Source organism: Myxocyprinus asiaticus, chromosome 7 (assembly GCF_019703515.2).
Source record: "Myxocyprinus asiaticus isolate MX2 ecotype Aquarium Trade chromosome 7, UBuf_Myxa_2, whole genome shotgun sequence".
Lineage (NCBI taxonomy): Eukaryota > Metazoa > Chordata > Actinopteri > Cypriniformes > Catostomidae > Myxocyprinus > Myxocyprinus asiaticus.
In genome coordinates this window covers 43,673,276-43,693,899 of record NC_059350.1, presented here as the reverse complement: position 1 = coordinate 43,693,899, position 20,624 = coordinate 43,673,276, and the positions used below count along the sequence as shown (strand labels likewise).

Below are 20,624 nucleotides of genomic sequence, written 5' to 3'. Positions count from 1 at the left end.
TTTGACATTACACAATATATTTCAGGGTGTTAATAAGGTAGCTCCAAAGAACTGCTTTTGTTTTGTTCCCAATCAGGTCACTGAGTAACATTTTGTGTTGATACGACAAAGCAATAAAAAGTTATTATATAACAAAAATAAGTGTCCTAGTGTCCAAAAACGTCTCCAAGTGTCCAAAAGCCTCTCCGAACAACTAAAACATAATAATTGTACATAAAAACTAATTACACATGCAAATACAACAATGACTAAAAGCATGCAGGCATGAGTAACGAGATCTCGTTCAGTTCCATTAAATGTAACATGTATGCCAAAGACATGTACTTAGCTATTACTCACTATATTTTTGTCTGTGAGTAAAACAAGGGGTAGGCTGGTTGTATTCTACTTTTTGAGAGCTTTCCAATGACATATGACACATGGCTATTTGATCTGTTTGATGTTTTTACTAATTACAATAATATGTGCAGTGCAAAATTATTAATAAATGATCAAATTGGAACACTTCTGATTTGTCTGCAAATTTGTTCATAATGCCTACAAGCGTAGTAAAGTAGAGCTTCTAAGCTTTAAAACGATACCTATTTTGTGTTGGTCAAGACTGTAGTTATTAATATTTTGATGATTCTTTTTTTCGAGGCGATCCAAGCTTAAAGGGTTAAACAGAACATAGTTCACTGGTCCCACTTTATATTCTAGGTTTATTTAACTACATGTAGTTCCACACATAAATACATTGTATTGTATGTATTTTAATGTTTAGAAGTATGGGTAAGGATTGGGTTAGAGTTAGATTTACGTTTAGGGGTAAGGTCAACGGTGTAACTACAGATGTAATTAAATGCAGGTACTTTAAATGTAAGTACAATGCAACAACACATATGTACTGAACATAATAAGTACATTGTATCAAATTGCTTTAGTACAAAGTAGTTAAAGACACCTAATATAAAGTGGGTCCAGTTTCCTTAAATCAGTCAAACTTGTTAAATGAACTTAATGTCTTTTTAAGTAAACTTGACTTTCTTAGTTCAATCAACTTCAACTCTAATTTATCAGAAGTAAAATATCCTGGTAAATGGCCAATTGATGTTCAGAGACCCCTTTTGAATTCATACTCAGTGTCTGAATACGCTTGTCCAGTAGATACATATGGCAAAAAGGCAAAATTATTTTTACAGCAATATGCATGTTACAGCCCTGCATCAAAGTGGATAGCAGTAGAAGTTGGATAGAGTAAAGGCTACACAATGTATGTGATTTCCTCTCTTTTAAATGAGCAAACCTCCATTTCCCCTTATTTCTCTCCTAGCACAGTAATATTTATCCCTCTTCCCTGCTCTGAGTTTGACAAAAGAGATATGGGGTCATTACATCAAGCAATGAACAAAGGCCCTCTGAGATCATCAGTTGCATCGATCGTGAATGTAGATCAATATTAGACTGAGAGAGGGAGTGAGCAAGAGAAAGATGGTCCAAGTTTTATGGTCCAACTATTTCTGCTGAACTTTTATTCTGCAAGCATTTATCTCTTCTGGAATGCAGCCAAATGGGAAACACTGATTTATACCTACTCATGGCAGAGAGCTGAGTGGACAAAAAGATGTTGTGAGCAGAGGACAGGAGGAACTCCTTTTATTGAAACACAGAGGGTGAAGAATAGAAGACTGTTGTGCAAACATTTTTAAAGAATGTATGGGATTTAGAGAGAAATAACCTTAGATAAGCTAGCTTACTGCAGCCATGTTTAGTTAAGTTTAGTTAGAGAGATCACATAATCGAAGATTTCTAAGAGTTAATCACAGGGTTTACAATCATCAATGAGAGAAAAATGTGCTTAAAATGTCATTTTTGCACAGGCTTGAAGGTTAAATTCATAAAATCTGCTATCTCATTTCCCCTGGGCAGAGCATCCCTATAAAGCTTTTTGGCATTTTCCATTCATCCTTGTCAGAAGATTTTAAACAGGTTATGACTGCAACAGAACTCAGCAAAAGAGGGAGTGAAGGGCAGCAGGGGACAGACAATTTGCAGCACTGCAAGAATTGGTTTAACTTTAGCTCCAAATCTCGATAAAGGGGAAAATAACAGTCTGTTCTTGTTTCTGCAACCATAGTTAGAGCAGGTTACTCGAAAGAGACCATATAACGCCTGTCATTGTGTATTTGTGGTTTTGTTTTGCTTTGAGCTTGCCATGTGAATGTGTCCTTGTCCTCACTCACGTTTCACTGCGACACGCAAGGTCAACAAGCCTCCGTTATACACGCACCAAACCCCTCCCACCCTCTCATCGACGTCTCATTTTTGAAGATTGAGTCTCAGCAGTCTCGCTTTGCTTATGCAACTTGCTGGTCCACTTTTACACACATCATGCCAATGCCACTGCAATGCAGCAACGACCGAGCGCGCGGCCAGCCGCACTGCTGCTGCTGTTCTGTCGTAGTATGCTGGCACGCGACGAGCTATACTGATAAGGCCTGATGCAGTGTTGTCATCTTGTGCGCGTCTATACTCCCCGCCTAGAGCAACATTGACGCTTCACAGGATGTGTAAAAATCTTGGTCTTACAGATATTTGGAGACTTTTGAACCCATCTGGTAGGGACTATACATTTTTTCATCAGTCCATAAGATTTACTCTAGAATAGATTTTTTTTGTTTTTATTGTTATTTATTATATATATAAGTCCCTCATTTCATCTGTTGTTGAGTGCTCAATTGGAAACATTTTAATCTCAGATCACGCCCTGGTGTGTTTAGAGGTGTTGCCACATATGAAGAAAAATAAATCATATAGTTGGCGCTTTGATGTATCCCTTTTGCAAAATCCTGAATTCCAACAAATGCTAAATGCTGAAATCAATGTCTATATGGAGACAAACTGGTCCTCAGTATCCTCTGTGGGTGTGGCTTGGGAGGCACTTAAGGCGATTCTTAGGGGCCGGATCATACAGTATGCCTCATTCACCTAAAAATCCATAGCACAAGAGCTTGTGGAATTGGAAGGGAATATTAAAAGTGCAGAAGCAGAGCTGAAGCACCGAGTGTCATCTAATGGCCTCAGGGAATTGACCCGATTGAAATACAGATATAATACTATTTTGTCATGGAAGGTGGAGTTTTGGCTATTCAGGGCAAGACAGTCATACTTTGAGTCAGGAGACAAAGCAGGGGAACCTCTGGCTAGATATATAATACAGAGAGAGTCTTTTTCTACCATTCCCTCAGTGAAATCTGCTGGTGGTGAAATATTTACCTCGGCCATTGATACTAATAATGCTTTTAAAGAATTCTATCTTGATCTCTATAGATCCATGTCTTTGTCTACTGATGAGGATATTGGAACTTTGTGGAACCATTAGAACTTCCTAAACTGATGACTGAGCAACACATTTTCTTGATACTGAGATAACCTTGGAGGAGCTTGGTGAGGTAATTAAGACCTGACAACTTTGCCGCTGAATTTTTTTAATCTTATGCTACAGAACTGGCTCCACTTTTGCTAGAAGTTTATATGGAATCATTAAAGAATGGAAAGCTTCCGCCAACCATGACGCAAGCCCAGATCAGTCTGATTCTTAAGAAGGACAAAGATCCAAGCAAGTGTAAAAGTTACCGTCCAATATCCCTGATCCATTCCAGATGGAAGTTAAAATATTGTCAAAAATTATGGCTAACTGATTAAGTTATGACATCTCTTATACATATAGACAGGGTTGTAAGGGTTACTTTTGAAATGTATTCCACTACAGATTACAGAATACATGCTGTAAAATGTAACTTGTAATGTATTCTGTTAGATCACTTAAGGTCAGTAACGTATTCTAAATACTTTGGATTACTTCTTCAGCACTGGTAGATTTTTTCACTTGTTTTGACTATAAAAACTCTGCCAGTACAGTAAGACAAAATACACATGTTAAAAATACATTCTCTGAAAAACCTAAATATCTTATGCAGTGCTGTTTCTAAAACAAGATAAATCAAATTTATCTTGTTTTAAGGATTTTTAGATATTTTTACAGGAAAACAATAAAAAAATTATCATCAAGAATACGATATTTGCCCTAATATCAAAGGTCTTACTTGAAAAAAAGAAATTATGATCCAACGTGAATTTTCTTGATAAAAAAATATGATCGTGCCTGGTAACATGTGCATGTAAAATGGCTAGAAATAGCATTTTAGCTTAGCATAAAGCTGACAATTTACACAAGGTTTATTTCTATTTCTTCTGCTCCAGACTTACTTCAAACTTACTTCTCTGTCTGCTCGTATGAATATAACATATCATAAGAAAGTTTTTCACTACTGTTCAAATACATTTTGGATCGCATCATTTATATGAATACATTTTTCCATCTGAAAGAACTAAACATTACATGAAACAAATTACAATAAAATGCAAAGTAATCTCTTCAGTAATCAAAATACTTTTTAAATGTAACTGTATTCTAATTACCAATGATTTAAATTGTATTGGAATACAGTTACTTATATTTTGTATTTTAAATACGTAAATCCAGTAGGTGGGGTTTATTCGGGGCTGTAACTCTTCTGATAACTTTAGGCGTTTCATTAATGTCATGTGGGCAGTGGTGAACGATCAGACTTCAGTCGCTGCCATCTCACTTGACGCCGAAAAGGCAAATATGGTAGAATGGGATTAACTTTTTACGATTTTGGATATGTACGGGTTCGGGAATACTTTTACTGGGTGGATTAAGTTACTTTATAGACACCCGGTAGCAGCGGTTCAAACGAATGGATTAATTTCAGATTATTTTACTCTGGATAGGGGCACCCGGCAGGGTTGCCCTCTTTCCCCCTTATTGTTCTGTCTTGCGCTGGAACCATTAGCAGCCGAGATTAGAAAGTGGGATGATTTTCCAGGGGTGGTGGCAGGAGGTGTGTCGCATAAACTTTTGCTTTACGCAGATTATATTTTATTATATGTCTCCGACCCTACTAGATCTATGCCTTGCCTCCACAGAATTATTAATTCCTTTTCTAAGTTCTCAGGATACAGAGTGAATTGGTCTAAATCCAAAGCTTTGGCTCTGACAGCGTACTGCCCGGTATCAGCTTTTCAGCCGGGTGTCTCCCAGTGGCCCAGACAGGGCATTAAGTATTTGGGTATTTTATTCCCAGCAAATTTGGGTGATTTAGTTAGAGTTAATTTTGACCCTTTAATAAAAAGGTTTTCAAGCGATGTGGGTAGATGGGCTTCATTACATATGACTGGGAAGGTTAATGTTTTTAAAATGAATTGTATTCCAAAATTGAACTACCTGCTACAATCTCTCGCTATAGATGTCCCCCTCTCTTATTTCAAGCAATTTGATAGCATAGCGAAGTACTTCATTTGGAATGTTAAGCGTCCCAGATTACATTCCAGTAAATTACATAGGCTGATTAACAAAGCTGGGCTAAGCCTACCCAAGATTTTGTTTTATTATTATGCATTCGGTCTCAGACATTTGGCTCATTGGTCGCTTCCACCTGAGAGAGCCCCTCCCTGGTTTTGTATCGAACAGGAAGTTCTTGCCCCTATTTCGCCATTGCAAAGCCTTTCTATCAAACTAACCGGAGAAGTTAAGTTACACCCCGTTATCTCGCATTTGCACTCGGTATGGACAAAAGTGCCAAGAGTGTTTAATTCAGACATTTATTTAAAATGTTGCGTTGAGCATATGGCTGAACCCAAAATGATGTATTAATAAGTCCCCTTTCTGCTGGACAGAGTAGATTGTGAGGGAGGTTAATATGCTCGGTGACCTATATGAGAGTAGTTCGTTGAGATCCTTTGAAAATATGGTTCAACATTTTGGGATTCCCAGGTCTCAATTCTTTAGGTATTTACAGCTGTGCCACCTACTCTGTACTATTTTTGGGAGTAGCATACACCCCCCTAAAGCGGCAGATACTTTGGGAGTGGTGATTACTGCTTTTTTACCAGATTACTGGAAAAAGGTCATGAGGCATCAGTGTATTACTCCCTGCTAATTCAGAGTCTGGGGGTTGGAGCTTCAACTTCTCTCAAGAGATTATGGGAGAAAGATTTAAACTTGGTATTGGAGGAGGGAGTGTGGGGTAGGATTCAAAAAATGTCAAGTCTACATCTAGAGATGCAAGGGTGCGCCTTATGCAATTTAAGATTTTACATCGATTCTATTGGACCCCCTCTAGATTGTATAGGCTTGGTCTTAAAACACGCCCACCTGCTGGCGATGCCAATCAGAAGATGGGGACACAACCCATGTTTTTTGGTGGTGTTAAGGTCCAAGAATTTTGGTTGAGGGTTCAGAGTTTTATGTGTGATGTATTGGGCACTCAGATTTAATTTTGCCCCAGACTCTGTATTTTAGGCGATGTTGCAGTCATTAATATAGCAGATAAATACATAAAAAAATTGGGTCCTAGCCAGTGTTATGATCGGCAGACAGGTCATACTTAGGGGATGGAAGTCGGATGGAGTGCCCTCGTTTCAAGAGTGGCACACAGAAATGGGCAGGGTAATGGCATTTGAAGCAATGTCATATAGAAGGTTAGGCAACATAGATTTATTTAATATAAAATTGGGCCTTTTTAGAAGGCTCACGGGGAGGGGCAGTGGAGGGAGATTTATAGTTTTAAATGTATGATTTTTTTTATTTTTTTATAAAGTGTTTCCTCTTGTCTGTTTATTATTATTATTATTATTATTATTATTATTATTATTATTATTTAATTGTATTTGTATGTGTGTGTACTTTCATTTTGTGCTGGACCACTGGATGTTTGTAGTGTGGGGGAGGGAGGAGGGACATATAATTTGATATAATTTGATTCTGTGTGTGTATGTTCTGTTTCTTCAATCCTGTTTTTTAATCAATAAAATGTTAATATCAAAAAAGAAACGTTCAATCAGAAACGAGGCCGGCACAAGCGCTGTCAGTAGGTGGCAGCAGTGAACTGTGACGCGTCTGCCTCTCCACCAATAGAAACAGAGAAAAAAGATTTTCTCTCTCTCTCTCTCTCTCTCTCTCTCTCTCTCTCTCTCTCTCTCTCTCTCTCTCTCTAGCATTAGCATTGGCTAGCATTGACACCTGGTTAATCTGTAACCGGCTCCGAACGAAAAAAATAAATAAAAGAAAAAATTTGTATATCAACATTTGGTGTACTGGATGTAATAAACACCAGTCTGATTTCAGGGAATGGATTGCAGATAATCACGTGAAACGTAAGTAATGTGTTGACATAGTTTGATAGCATTTATTGGAACAGCTGTAGGGTGTGTGTGTGTGTGTGTACATAAACTCTCTCACACAAACTTATCGTAAAGTTGCCTTACAGATTACTCGTGATCTGCCGTTTATGTATAGCTTGATTTCAGGGCACCTTTCTTTTATGTGAGTCAGTAGTGAAATAAGGAATGTAGAAACAGAAAGTCCTTGGCTGTATAATTCTAGTATTCTATTATTATTTAAATACATGTGCAGTCTTTTAGCTCTTAAAACAAGTATCAAAATCTGCACATTTTCTACCCCCTCACAAAAAGTACTGTGACGGTACCGTGGTACAGCGATGGTATCATAAGGTAATACCATGGTACTTTGATATATACTATGGTGATTACAAGTAGGTCATATACCACTGAATGATCACCATTTTATATGTCATGGTTATGATAGTACATAACTACACTAATATTATGGGGTCATGTCCAAAACAAACAAGCAACCAGTGTTGGGTGTAATGCATTACTAAGTAATTAATTACTGTAATTAAATTACTTTTTCATTGAAAAAAGTGAAGTAAAGGATTACTCTTAACTTTTCAGTAATTTAATTAGTTACTTTGATGTAATTGCGTTAAATACTGTATAGACTATTGAACAGTTCTATATAAAACAATAGTGAATTTAACATCTAATGTTAAAATATACAGGTGCATCTCAATAAATTAGAATGTCATGGAAAAGTTCATTTATTTCAGTAATTCAACTCAAATTGTGAAACCTGTGTATTAAATAAATTCAGTGCACACAGACTGAAGTAGTTTAAGTCTTTGGTTCTTTTAATTGTGATGATTTTGGCTCACATTTAACAAAAACCCACCAATTCACTGTCTCAACAAATTAGAATATGGTGACATGCCAATCAGCTAATCAACTCAAAACACTTGCAAAGGTTTCCTGAGCCTTCAAAATGGTCTCTCAATTTGGTTCACTAGGCTACACAATCATGGGGAAGACTGCTGATCTGACAGTTGTCCAGAAGACAATCATTGACACCCTTCACAAGGAGGGTAAGCCACAAACATTCATTGCCAAAGAAGCTGGCTGTATCCAAGCATGTTAACAGAAAGTTGAGTGGAAAGAAAAAGTGTGGAAGAAAAAGATGCACAACCAACTGAGAGAACTGCAGCATAATGAGGATTGTCAAGCAAAATCGATTCAAGAATTTGGGTGAACTTCACAAGGAATGGACTGAGGCTGGGGTCAAGGCATCAAGAGCCACCACACACAGACGTGTCAAGGAATTTGGCTACAGTTGTCGTATTCCTCTTGTTAAGCCACTCCTGAACCACAGACAACGTCAGAGGCGTCTCACCTGGGCTAAGGAGAAGAAGAACTGGACTGTTGCCCAGTGGTCCAAAGTCCTCTTTTCAGATGAGAACAAGTTTTGTATTTCATTTGGAAACCAAGGTCCTAGAGTCTGGAGGAAGGGTGGAGAAGCTCATAGCCCAAGTTGCTTGAAGTCCAGTGTTAAGTTTCCACAGTCTGTGATGATTTGGGGTGCAATGTCATCTGCTGGTGTTGGTCCATTGTGTTTTTTGAAAACCAAAGTCACTGCATCTGTTTACCAAGAAATTTTGCTTCCTTCTGCTGACCAGCTTTTTAAAGATGCTGATTTCATTTTCCAGCAGGAATTGGCACCTGCCCACACTGACAAAAGCACCAACAGTTGGTTAAATGACCATGGTGTTGGTGTGCTTGACTGGCCAGCAAACTCACCAGACCTGAACCCCATAGAGAATCTATTGGGTATTGTCAAGAGGAAAATGAGAAACAAGAGACCAAAAAATGCAGATGAGCTGAAGGCCACTGTCAAAGAAACCTGGGCTTCCATACCACCTCAGCAGTGCCACAAACTGATCACCTCCATGCACACGCCGAATTGAGGCAGTAATTAAAGCAAAAAGAGCCCCTACCAAGTATTGAGTACATATACAGTAAATGAACATACTTTCCAGAAGGCCAACAATTCACTAAAAATGTTTTTTTTTTATTGGTCTTATGATGTATTCTAATTTTTTGAGATGGTGAATTGGTGGGTTTTTGTTAAATGTGAGCCAAAATCATCACAATTAAAAGAACCAAAGACTTAAACTACTTCAGTCTGTGTGCATTGAATTTATTTAATACACGAGTTTCACAATTTGAGTTGAATTACTGAAATAAATGAACTTTTCCACGACATTCTAATTTATTGAGATGCACCTGTATGTTTTCTAATTTAACGCTGCCCCCTTAAATTCTTTGGCTAGTTCATGAATAATTTATTTGTTTAGAATTAAAAGAACAGTTTCATGTCTATCCTTGTATTTCTCCTCTGGTCGAGGTTGATAAGGGTTTTAGAAAGTAATTTGTAATAAGTAATGCAATTACTTTTCAGACAGAGTAATTTGTACAGTAATCTAATTACACTGTAGAAGATGTAATTAGTAGTTAGTAATTAATTACTTTTTTAAGAATAACTTACCCAACACTGCAAGCAACCAGTATGGTTATTCTACTTTTTGCTATGGTGTTGGAATGAGGGTTTAAATTATTGCAATGAAAACACACCTTTTGGCCAGGTCTCATTTAGAACTCATCTGTCACCTTTGCATGAATGCAAGCCTATGGTTTTTTGCCTGAAGTTCATCATAACTCTAAGTGTAGTTATTTTACTTATTTGGCGGGTATATCCTATTTAAATGGATAGTATTGTAAAATTAAAGGAATATTCCGTGTTCAATACAATTTATTTAAGCTCAGTCGACAGCATTTGTGGCATAATTGTTTTCTTTTGCTGTTGGAGCAAAATGAGTTTTGCTGTGGTCTCCCATTCACCGCTATACAAGTTTATCCTGCTTTTATTTACTTCTGTATTCCAAGCCGGGATATGTGAGAAGGGCGCATTCAACAGCAGTCTCATGCGTTGTACAATTCCTTGCTTTGACCTTAACAAAGAGTATATTGATGAGATGAAATCCTTTCTGGCAGGTCAGGAGTGTCATATTGCACATGAGCATTTACTCATCCAGTGCTGTTGTATTTGCGTGTCCACTGTCCAGTGTGTTGAGGTGGCACTTTGTCTTGTGCCGTCTCTCTTTCTACCTGGAGACGGTGCCGTTTCTCTGTTTTGATCTAGGCCTAGTTAAAATCTTCTCTGTTCCTCTGAATGGGCTTCAAAGAGGTACTATATTTTATGCTCATGTTGGTTGATTCTTACTGCTTTTCTCAAAACTGTTGTCATTCAGACAGGAAGGTGCACTGTCATAATAGTGAGGATTAGTAGCACAGTATCAGTCATGGAGTACGTCTTTATCTCTGTGTTTTGTTGCACTTAATCTTCGATTAGCAAATTCTCAATTTGACTTTGTGTATCTCTTCCCCTGTCTACCTTTTCAAAACTGTGTATTCAGTGTAATTCACTTGCTCCTAAAGATTTACATTATATCACCAGATCAATATTAAAGTCTGCTTAATATATTTAGTCTGCAAAATGACTAAATGTAAATATTTGTAAAGATGAATTTCTGTAGGCAACTTTAGTTAGATTTTTTTCTTTTTAAGTTAGTTTACCAAATTAGTTTATTTTATTTAGAACTTCCTTGTAGTTGATTTCTTTGTACTTAAGGCGTCATCTCTTGAACAGTATGTAATAAAGCAATAACATTTATGTAGAGCTCATATAGCTTACGTCACTGTCATTTCTGATGCTTAAGTTGAATCTTGTAGTTTAGGATGTGACAGTTGAAATGCAAACAGTGACAGATCCTCGCCCACCACACCTAAGTCTTGCCACGTAACACTTGGCACACAACACACCTTTACAGATGAAAAGAGACACGTGTGGATAAAGAGAGAATGCAGACACTTACATACACACAAACCATTCAATCACAGACAGACGCAAGCTTTACCTGCTTGTCACCTGTGTTTGAGGTCATAGAATATGAGGACGTGGCTCTTTTTCCAGAGACCACAAAGACAATCACATCAAAGACATATTCAAACAGATTTTTTTCTTAGTTTGATTGGCGTTTGTGGATTGTTTCAAAGCAAAATAACTCAAAAGTTCAGAGAAATGAATCATTCATAGTAAACACAATATTAAATAAAAACAAAATAAACAAAGTGACTAATTCAAAAATAGGGTAACAAACATTTAAATCATATTTGTCATTAAGATCTTGTAGTAATATTGTATTTCATTGCATCTGTTGGAGGACAACAGCATAAGTTTGTCATTAAGTCATAATATTTAGGCCTATTATATTAATAAATAATATTAACAATAAACATCAATAATTGCAAACATTAGGTTTATGGCATTTTGCAGTAATTTTGTAGTCATGTCTCGTGATGACTAAATTCAAATGTAAGTTTAAAATAACAAATATGAAAAATGTATTACATTAACAGTTTTAAAATAAGCAAACTATGCTTTTCTTTTGGGGGGAAAATTTAAATGAACAGTATGCATTATAAAAATTGGGAGGAAAAAAAAGATTAAAAAATGAACAGTAAAAAAATTTGCACTCACCCAGAATCTTACATAGAAACCAAAATTTATGGCATTAGGATAGTGCACATATATAAACTATGAGTCTGCACAGTAAAAAAAAAAAAAAAAAATTAAACACTGGTAAAATGTCCGGCAACAAAAGTTGCCAAACAGTTACCATAAAATTACAGTAAAATACTATACTTATTCAACAGTGAATTACTATAAAATTACAGCTTTTCCCTGTAAATATTCTTTGTAATTTTACAGCCAAATTTTAGTAGAATTACACATTTTTATTGTTAGAAAACATCTCTAAAATGTAATAAAATCAAGGAAATACTGCATAAATACAAAGCCCACAATTTGAAGGTTGCTATCTTTTAAATAAAAGCAGAATTATGTTGTTTCATAGAATTATTCAATCAATCTACAACATGCGCCTGTCAAAGTACACATTTTTAAAAGTGAAATAAAGAAAAATAATTTAAATTAACAGTCACTTTACTGTTTTTTAAATCCTATTTACAAATTTTCAACAGAGGTAATCTGTCTATAGATGTTCTTAACCTATAAATTTACAGTGGATAACTGTTATATATTGGTTGACCTGCCTACAAACTATTATGATGTACTGTTTATCCATGAGATCTCACTGTTACAGCACTGGAAAAATAATGTAAAATTATATGTAATTAACCATATATAAAAGTTTATGGTTAGTGTGTTCACAGATCTAAGTTTTTATTTTATGTGATCATTCAGTATATTCACAGAAATTCATAGAAAATAATCCATTAAATATGCAACACTTACCAATTAATTTACAGTGCTTGGGATGTAATAACATTTTAAGTTTGTTAAAACCACCTTAAGGTCTACCAGTTTTACAATATATTCCTATAAGTATACATATTTTGTTCTTCATTTACAGGTTTTATACAGGAATCAATATGCTTAATTATGTGAACATTTACTTCAGCAGATAAAAGAATGGTGTACTTTAATTTTACATAAATACATACCAACCAATACACTATTGCTCTTTTAAAACAATGTGAAGCTTTTGGCCAGAACAATAAAAGCGCAACAACAATACATGCTTTCAATCTTTTATTTTGACAGTTGGAATTCAACAATCATGACAACTGAATCTGCCATTCAAAATAAACACCAAATGGAAGCAAAGAAATGGTTTCTGTGGATCTTTACAATAATGCTTCTAAGGTTTTAAAGATTTATAATAATGTGTATCTAAAATATAAACAATAATGTGAATAACAGCACTAATTACCTTCTATATAATTCTCAATTTATCTGTAGTATGGACTGTATCAGTATACATTTATTAAAAGATTCAGATTAGGATTGCATGGGGAAAATATTATTTGGACATGGTGGTACTGCCATGTAGGGGTGGGAATCTGGGGCAATCTCACGATTCAGTTTGATTCAGATTCTTGGTGTTACAATTAGATTTAAATTGATTCTTAATTCATGACTCAAAACAATTCGATTCAATAAAAAGTGCACTGTGTGTCAAACCCGACTCCCTCTGCCCACTGAGCTGCAAATGATGCATTAAGCTGCTCTTGATGAGAGACATTGTCTGACTAACAGAAAAAAAATAGTGTAGTTATATATATAAATATATATATATATACGCATACATACATATATATATATTTATATACACACACATATATACAGTTGTGCTCAAAAGTTTGCATACCCTGGCAGAAACTGTGAAATTTTGGCATTGATTTTGAAAATATGACTGATCATACAAAAAAAATTCTTTTATTCTATTCTGTAGTCTTTTATTTAAGGATAGTGATCATATGAAGCCATTTATTATCACATAGTTGTTTGGCTTCTTTTTAAATCATAATGATAACAAAAATAACCCAAATGGCCCTGATCAAAAGTTTACATAACCTTGAATGTTTGGCCTTGTTACAGACACACAAGGTGACACACACAGGTTTAAATGGCAATTAAAGGTTAATTTCCCACACCTGTGGCTTTTTAAATTGCAATTAGTGTCTGTGTATAAATAGTCAGTGAGTCTGTTAGCTCTCACGTGGATGCACTGAGCAGGCTAGATACTGAGCCATGGGGAGCAGAAAAGAACTGTCAAAAGACCTGCGTAACAAGGTAATGGAACTTTATAAAAGTGGAAAAGGATATAAAAAGATATCCAAAGCCTTGAAAATGCCAGTCAGTACTGTTCAATCACTGATTAAGAAGTGGAAAATTCAGGGATCTCTTGATACCAAGCCAAGGTCAGGTAGACCAAGAAAGATTCAGCCACAACTGGCAGAAGAATTGTTTGGGAAACAAAGAAAAACCCACAGCTGCTCTGGAAAAAGACGGTTTGTTTGCTTCAAGGAGCACAATACGACGATACTTGAACAAAAATGAACTGCATGGTCGAGTTGCCAGAAAGAAGCCTTTACTGCGCCAGTGCCACAAAAAAGCCCGGTTACAATATGCCTGACAACACCTTGACCCCGCACATATTCTGGCACACTGTAATTTGGAGTGACGAGACCAAAATAGAGCTTTATGGTCACAACCATAAGCGCTGTGTTTGGAGAGGGGTCAGCAAGTCCTATAGTGAAAAGAATACCATCCCCACTGTGAAGCATGGTGGTGTCTCACTGATGTTTTGGGGTGAAGGTTCTGGAGTGGCCATCACAGTCTCCTGACCTTAATATCATCGAGCCACTCTGGGGAGATCTCAAACGTGCGATTCATGCAAGACGACCAAAGACTTTGCATGACCTGGTCAGCTTTATAACAATAATCAGATGTAACGTTTGCTCTTTGGACTAATATCAAGAGCTAACTGCATCTTTCACTTTTACTGCCAAGTTAGCACATTAAAAATAAGCTCAATAATACAACGACCACTACAAACTGAATAATGTTTGTTTGCCTGTACTGAACTTAACAGATGCACCATCAAATTAAATTTCTAAGACTAACATCCCTCAGCTCGTTAAAGGGGTTAAAACATCAGCTCTGGTATTGTTTTGATAGCTTAAATCTGTACACTTTGACAGCTTAACTTTGCTGTTAGCTTGCACTAGCTTGACATCAGAAGGCCACTATTCATAATAAAGTAACTAAAAACAAAGTAAGCTGTTTTCACTCCCAGCAAAGCAGTGGATATTTTACAAAAATAAAACCAAGACATTACCTTTAGTTGATGCTAAACATTAACACTTGGCGTGAACACGGACTTCTGTGCAGCCAGGCTGTCTATTCCTTCTTCAGACAGACAGCTCTCCCGCGGCGCAGCTGGTGCTCCGATTCAAACAACTGATTCTCGGGCATTCATTGGCTGAACAGTTCCGGCAAAGACAATTTTGTCCAATCACAACACAGAACTGTTTGCGGACCTCATTTTCTGTGGTTTACAATAAAGTTGTATTCTGCCAAATATAAAATGATATTACAATTTACCACATTTTTTAAAGAGAGGGGTAACGAATTACTTAAAGCTAGGGTGTGTAATCCAGAGAGGCTAGCAGTTATCAAGCTAGCTTTGAAAGCATAGAGCCCGCCCTCGCTTCAGAGGTGTCTCCAAAGCCACGCCTCCTCTATCACACATGAACACGCACACAGAGCAGAGTCTAAGCGCCAGGAGGAGAGACGTGTTGGTGGAATCGATCGTAACGGTTTCAGATTACCTCATGAAAAAACAAAACTTCATTACATTAACAAAATATATCAAAAACAAATCAAACCATGTAATTACCTGTCCAAAAGAAAAACAGCAACCATGGTGTCATTTTTCAGACCCTTTGAATCCTGCAGTTGCCTCCAGTGTGGAAAAGCAACGCCAATGTTAATTCTGCTTTTAGCACGCTCTAGACGTTTTTTCATTGTAGAAGTTTCTAACACGGTCTTTCATTTCTTGTTTCCTTTTACTGGTGGTTCAGGAGGAACATAAGGTAGCTGCGGTTCGTCTTCCATTCTCGCACTCGCTATGCACAGCGTCAAGGAACCCATGCTGATGAAGTGTGATTGTCTGCGCGAATATGTTGCGCAGCAGTATGCAAATATAGATTGACAGACAGGAAGGACATCCTGTCATTACATTCGGAACGAATGCAATGATTGGTCGATCATTTGTTTAGTCCTGTCCCTTCCACAGAAGATATATATATATATATATATATATGTATATTTTTACATTTAGACCACTTAAATTATTGATTGCTATCAGGATGTGAAGAGACTTTCAACCAGTATAACAAAAAAAATTTCTGGAAAAGATTGCACACCCTAGCTTTAACATTTTGACATTATTAAATTATTTGAATCAAAATATCATTTATTATTTTAATCCCGGTGGGTGTTTCTGTGTGTGTATGAAGGAACTGTGTGTGTTTTATTATAATAAAAACAAGTATTGTGCTAGAGCGTAGAGATTAAAATATCCCTGTCCAGATATAATTTTTACTTTTAAATCATTAATATTTGACCATAAGTCCAGGTTTGGTCAAATGCAGATGTTAAGCTACTGTTTTTGGTTAAATGTAATGTCTTTGTTGATGTGGAACTTAAATAAATTTACCATGCATTTAATGTAAGAAAATGGAAAATTACTGTTAAGTTGCAGTTGTCGTATTTTTTTTATTACACTGTATTGTAAGTAATTTTATAGAACAGTTCTGTAAAATTGATTTTCATTAGGTTTTATAATGTGTTTATTACTTAAAATTTACAGCAAACATGCATAAAAAACAAAAATTCTGAGTTTTTAAATAAATGCGCACAGAGCAGAAAAAATAAAAAAAAATAAAAAAAATTATTGGTCAGTGTTTTTACACTGATAACTGTGTTTTTACACTGATATCTACTAAATTAACACTCAAAACCATAAAAAAATTGTACAGTCGTGTTATAAAACGGTGGATTCTTATAATTTAAAGTTATAGACTTTGACTACACTAGATTTATTGAAAAACTTGGTTTTTCTGTATTTTACAGATATATTCTCTTATGAAAAAGACAGAAAAAATCTGTAATTATTTACGGTAAATGTCAGAAAAAAAATGTTTTTTGTTTTTGTTTTTTTATAGTGTACATAAAGGCTATAACATTTTTAGCATTTCATGTATTATTCAGAAAAAAAAACAAGTGGTGAAAGTTTGCTTTTTATAAAATGCGCTCTATTGGTGTTCAGCGATTTAATGCACACACACCCCTACAAGTCTGATAAGTTTCCAAGTTTCTCGTACCGCTTCGCATTTTCTTTCCACCATAAAAGCAGTTCCTCACCCATTGGTTTGCATGACTCCAATAAGAACCGAATACAAATAGAGTAGAATTCAATAAGAATTCTTACAAGTATTGTCACACTTGGGCTGCATCTGAAAGCTTGCTGCCTTGCTGCTTAATCGGTCAATGGTTTAACTGACAGCGTTTTTGAATAAATGGAACTTTTGAAGAAAACTGGTCTCAGAATGGTTCTAAAGGCACATTATTTTCATCCTACCTCCTTATACAGCCTCAGAGGGCCATTGTTGATTTTGCTTAAAAGCACAGACGCAATGATATTTCCTTCTCTCTTCCAAAACCTCGACGACACACATCCACAGCGCCCTCCAGTGGACTCAGTTGTAACTGTGAGATTTGGTGAGAGATTCAGAGGGACAGTAGTGTAATTGAGATACACTGGATAAAATTGGTCTTATTCAGTGTTGCCTACAAATCTATTTGCGACATTCGAGAAGAGTTTTTAATTGTCCACTAGCTGGTGGAGAATGAGTACTCGATTAGTCAATTACTCGTGCACATCCCTAACTCCAGAATTAATACATTTATAAATAATATTAATATGAATGATTAGTAATAATAAATAAAAAAAAAACAATATGTTCAGGTCTTTAAATTATCAATCATGGTCTTTCGTTGTTACATTTTAGGTTTAGAAATGCAAAAATGCCAGTGAAATTCAAAATGCGAGGGCCAGAAAATGCCCTATAATTCCTCTTTTTATTTAAAATTAGGGATGCATTGATATGACATTTTTGGGCTGATATCAATATTTTGCCTTATTTTGACATCAGATTACTGTTTTGCTTAGGAATTATGCTTTACAATTTTTGTATGAAAAGGTGCAAAAGCTGTTTTACTGTTCTAACAATACATAATTTCAATTTGAATTTGGATTGGATCTGTTGAACGCATGACAGGCCAAAATTTTATGGGCGCCACAATGAAAAATAAAAAATATTATATTGATGTGACGGGAAAAGGTTATTTTGCACTTCTAAAACATTTTTACACTTCTGTTTTTGTAGTTTTAAACACTAGAAATCAAACTTTACAAATTAGGATTGAACATTACAAATTCATACTCTGCATTCTATGCGTTTTTTGGATTTAATTTATTTTGCTAGGTGTTTCTTTGTATTACACATTGAAAAAATTATTATAAACTTATAATTATAAATAAACCATCTTTATTTCATATCGCCGCTTTCATGTTTATGACCGATATGCAGATGGTTTTAATTTGGTCAATAATTATTCTAATTGATCATATTAAAATAGATTTGACTTAATTTATCAAATTAAATTCAAAATGCCCCTGAAAATCAATTCCAGGGGACATTATGATAAAAAAAAAGCATTACAATAAAGTTATGGAGAGATGCACATTTCAGTGTTAAAAGTGTGTTGTGGTATCACAGCTCTGTGAAAGGTCTTATCACATCCTCTTGATTCTTGTGCTATAAAGAAATAAGATTAAGATTAAAAGTACACATGCTTTTTAGTGCACGACCGATATATCGGTCGGCCGATATTATCGGCCGATATTAGCCTTTCACCGATATATCGGTGTCGGCGTATATTTTACCGATATGCGTTGATATGAAAACTTTTTTTCAGAACATATAATGCAGAAAACAATGCTTTAGAATTGGTGTCATAGCGTAGTTTGTCCTGCAGAGCGCGCTCCGACTCCATTGTTTACAGAGCTGACTCTGAACTGACAGTGGTTCTGCAAACAGGGCGGAGTTAAACGGTGCGGATTTGAGCGATCTCTTTAAATTGCTAACTATTTTGTGAAATACATACTGGAAAGTTAATTAAAAAAATGACCCCATCATTTATATAACTAATATAACATTAACCCTGTCCCTGACAACCATGTCACTCATGTTTATCACATCTGTTTGCTGTTAGCCAGCTATAGTTTGTCAGTGCAGTCAGTAATGTAGCAGATTGAATGGTAAACAGAGCATCTTTTTGCAGCTCAGCAGACAATGGTGTGGTGGTGGATTGTGACTGTTGAGTGTTGATTTCACGCTTTGCTGTTACCTAATTGGTGAGATGCAATGCTGGAAACTAAATAAAGTCCATCTTTTACTCTCTGTGGCAACGAGCTTACAGCTAACTAGCTAACCATGTAGCTACTTTCATTGTTGTCAGCATGTAAACATGTATTCACTAGGGATGTGCACTATGACTAATTTGACTGTCTTTTAAATGGAAGTTTTGTAACCGACTAGTCGACTAGTCTAAAGAGAAACCAACCTTCAGAAAACAGTAAAAAAAAAAAAAAAATGTATGCGGCGCATATAAAATACTTAATCTATTCCAAATCCGATACTAAATTCCACTGAAAAGGGCCATTTATCTGCGACGTGCTCGCCTTGAATTATGATCATTGTACATTAAATATACAACATGGCACGCATTCACTGAATCAACGTTAGCAAATATTTAATAGACATATTTATTGAAAACAATTGAATGAATAGTGCAGGATCAATGGAACAACCCTAAAAGCCTGTTCTAAATGGAAATCACCAAGTAAAAGTTACTTAACATATTAAAACAGTCAGGACATTTTTGAAAATAATTAACAAGTAGACTAAGCCAAATCTATGAGAGAGAACAAAATGCGCTGAAAAGTTGCGCTTATTTCACGATGTGCAGTTGTGCATTAACCATTGATCTAATATGACAGCTGTACGGTAAAGAACGTCAAACAAAAAGAGTTACGATGTAAAAAAAAAAAAAAAAAAAAAAGTAGCTATAGGATAGAAAAAATAGGCCTGTGATGTAGCCTGCAATAAACCTAATGTATTCTAAACATGATGTTCACACAGAATAAAAGATAGTTTAACCCGTTAAGCAGTTGGCACCTCGCTGAAAATAGCCTTCTTAATCAAAAGATAAAAAAAATGACATACCTAGTCTAAAACAGTTATTATCTAGGCTACTTACTCAAAAGCATAAATTTTTTGATGAGTAAAATTAACACGTCGACATGGTCTGATGAAAGACGGGACTTGACTCACGTGAGGTGGCTATCCTGCGCTTGAAAAAGCCCGCTCAGCGGAAAAATAACGTACAAGCATGCACAGATGTAAAGAAGACTCAAATGTGAAAACATCCATAGGGACTTTCAAACATTTGGAAAGCCGATTCCCGCACCACCAAAGTGATTTCATAACTACTTTGCTGATTTTGCTTGTCTAGCGAGAGTACATATTCCTGCGCGCGCCGCTAGAGAGAGGGAAGAAGCACGCGCAACCTGAGGTGAAATTAAACTCTGTATCTGCTCCAGAAATCCTCTTTTTTTTTTAAATAATATTTGTATTATTAATTCTATTTAAAATATGTAACATTAATAATTAATATTAATATTTAAGTGCAGCCTCTGTAAAAATATAAAGCTAAACGTAAATGTTTATCAGTTTAATGGGGGGAAATATTAACCGACTAGTAATTCCAGTGTGGACTAGCAGCATCAGAATCGTTTATTCGACTAGTCGACTAGTCTCGCACATCCCTACTATTCACCAAACTGTTTTGTTCATGATTCACAGTTTGG

The 20,624-nt window shown here is 35.8% G+C and overlaps 1 protein-coding gene across 3 annotated transcripts in view; it reads left to right on the top strand.

The window, feature by feature from the left end:
• The first annotated feature begins 2,417 nt into the window (after positions 1–2,417).
• Positions 2,418–20,624, top strand: part of LOC127443665 (bifunctional UDP-N-acetylglucosamine 2-epimerase/N-acetylmannosamine kinase-like) — a 44,732-nt gene continuing 26,525 nt past the window's right edge. For 2 of the 3 annotated variants that reach the window (XM_051702407.1, XM_051702408.1), the window contains exon 1: positions 7,070–7,221. The gene's annotated coding sequence lies outside the window, so the exon portion shown is untranslated. Of the gene's footprint in view, positions 2,598–7,069; positions 7,222–20,624 lie in introns of those variants that run through there. The other variant, XM_051702409.1, reaches the window with a different exon arrangement.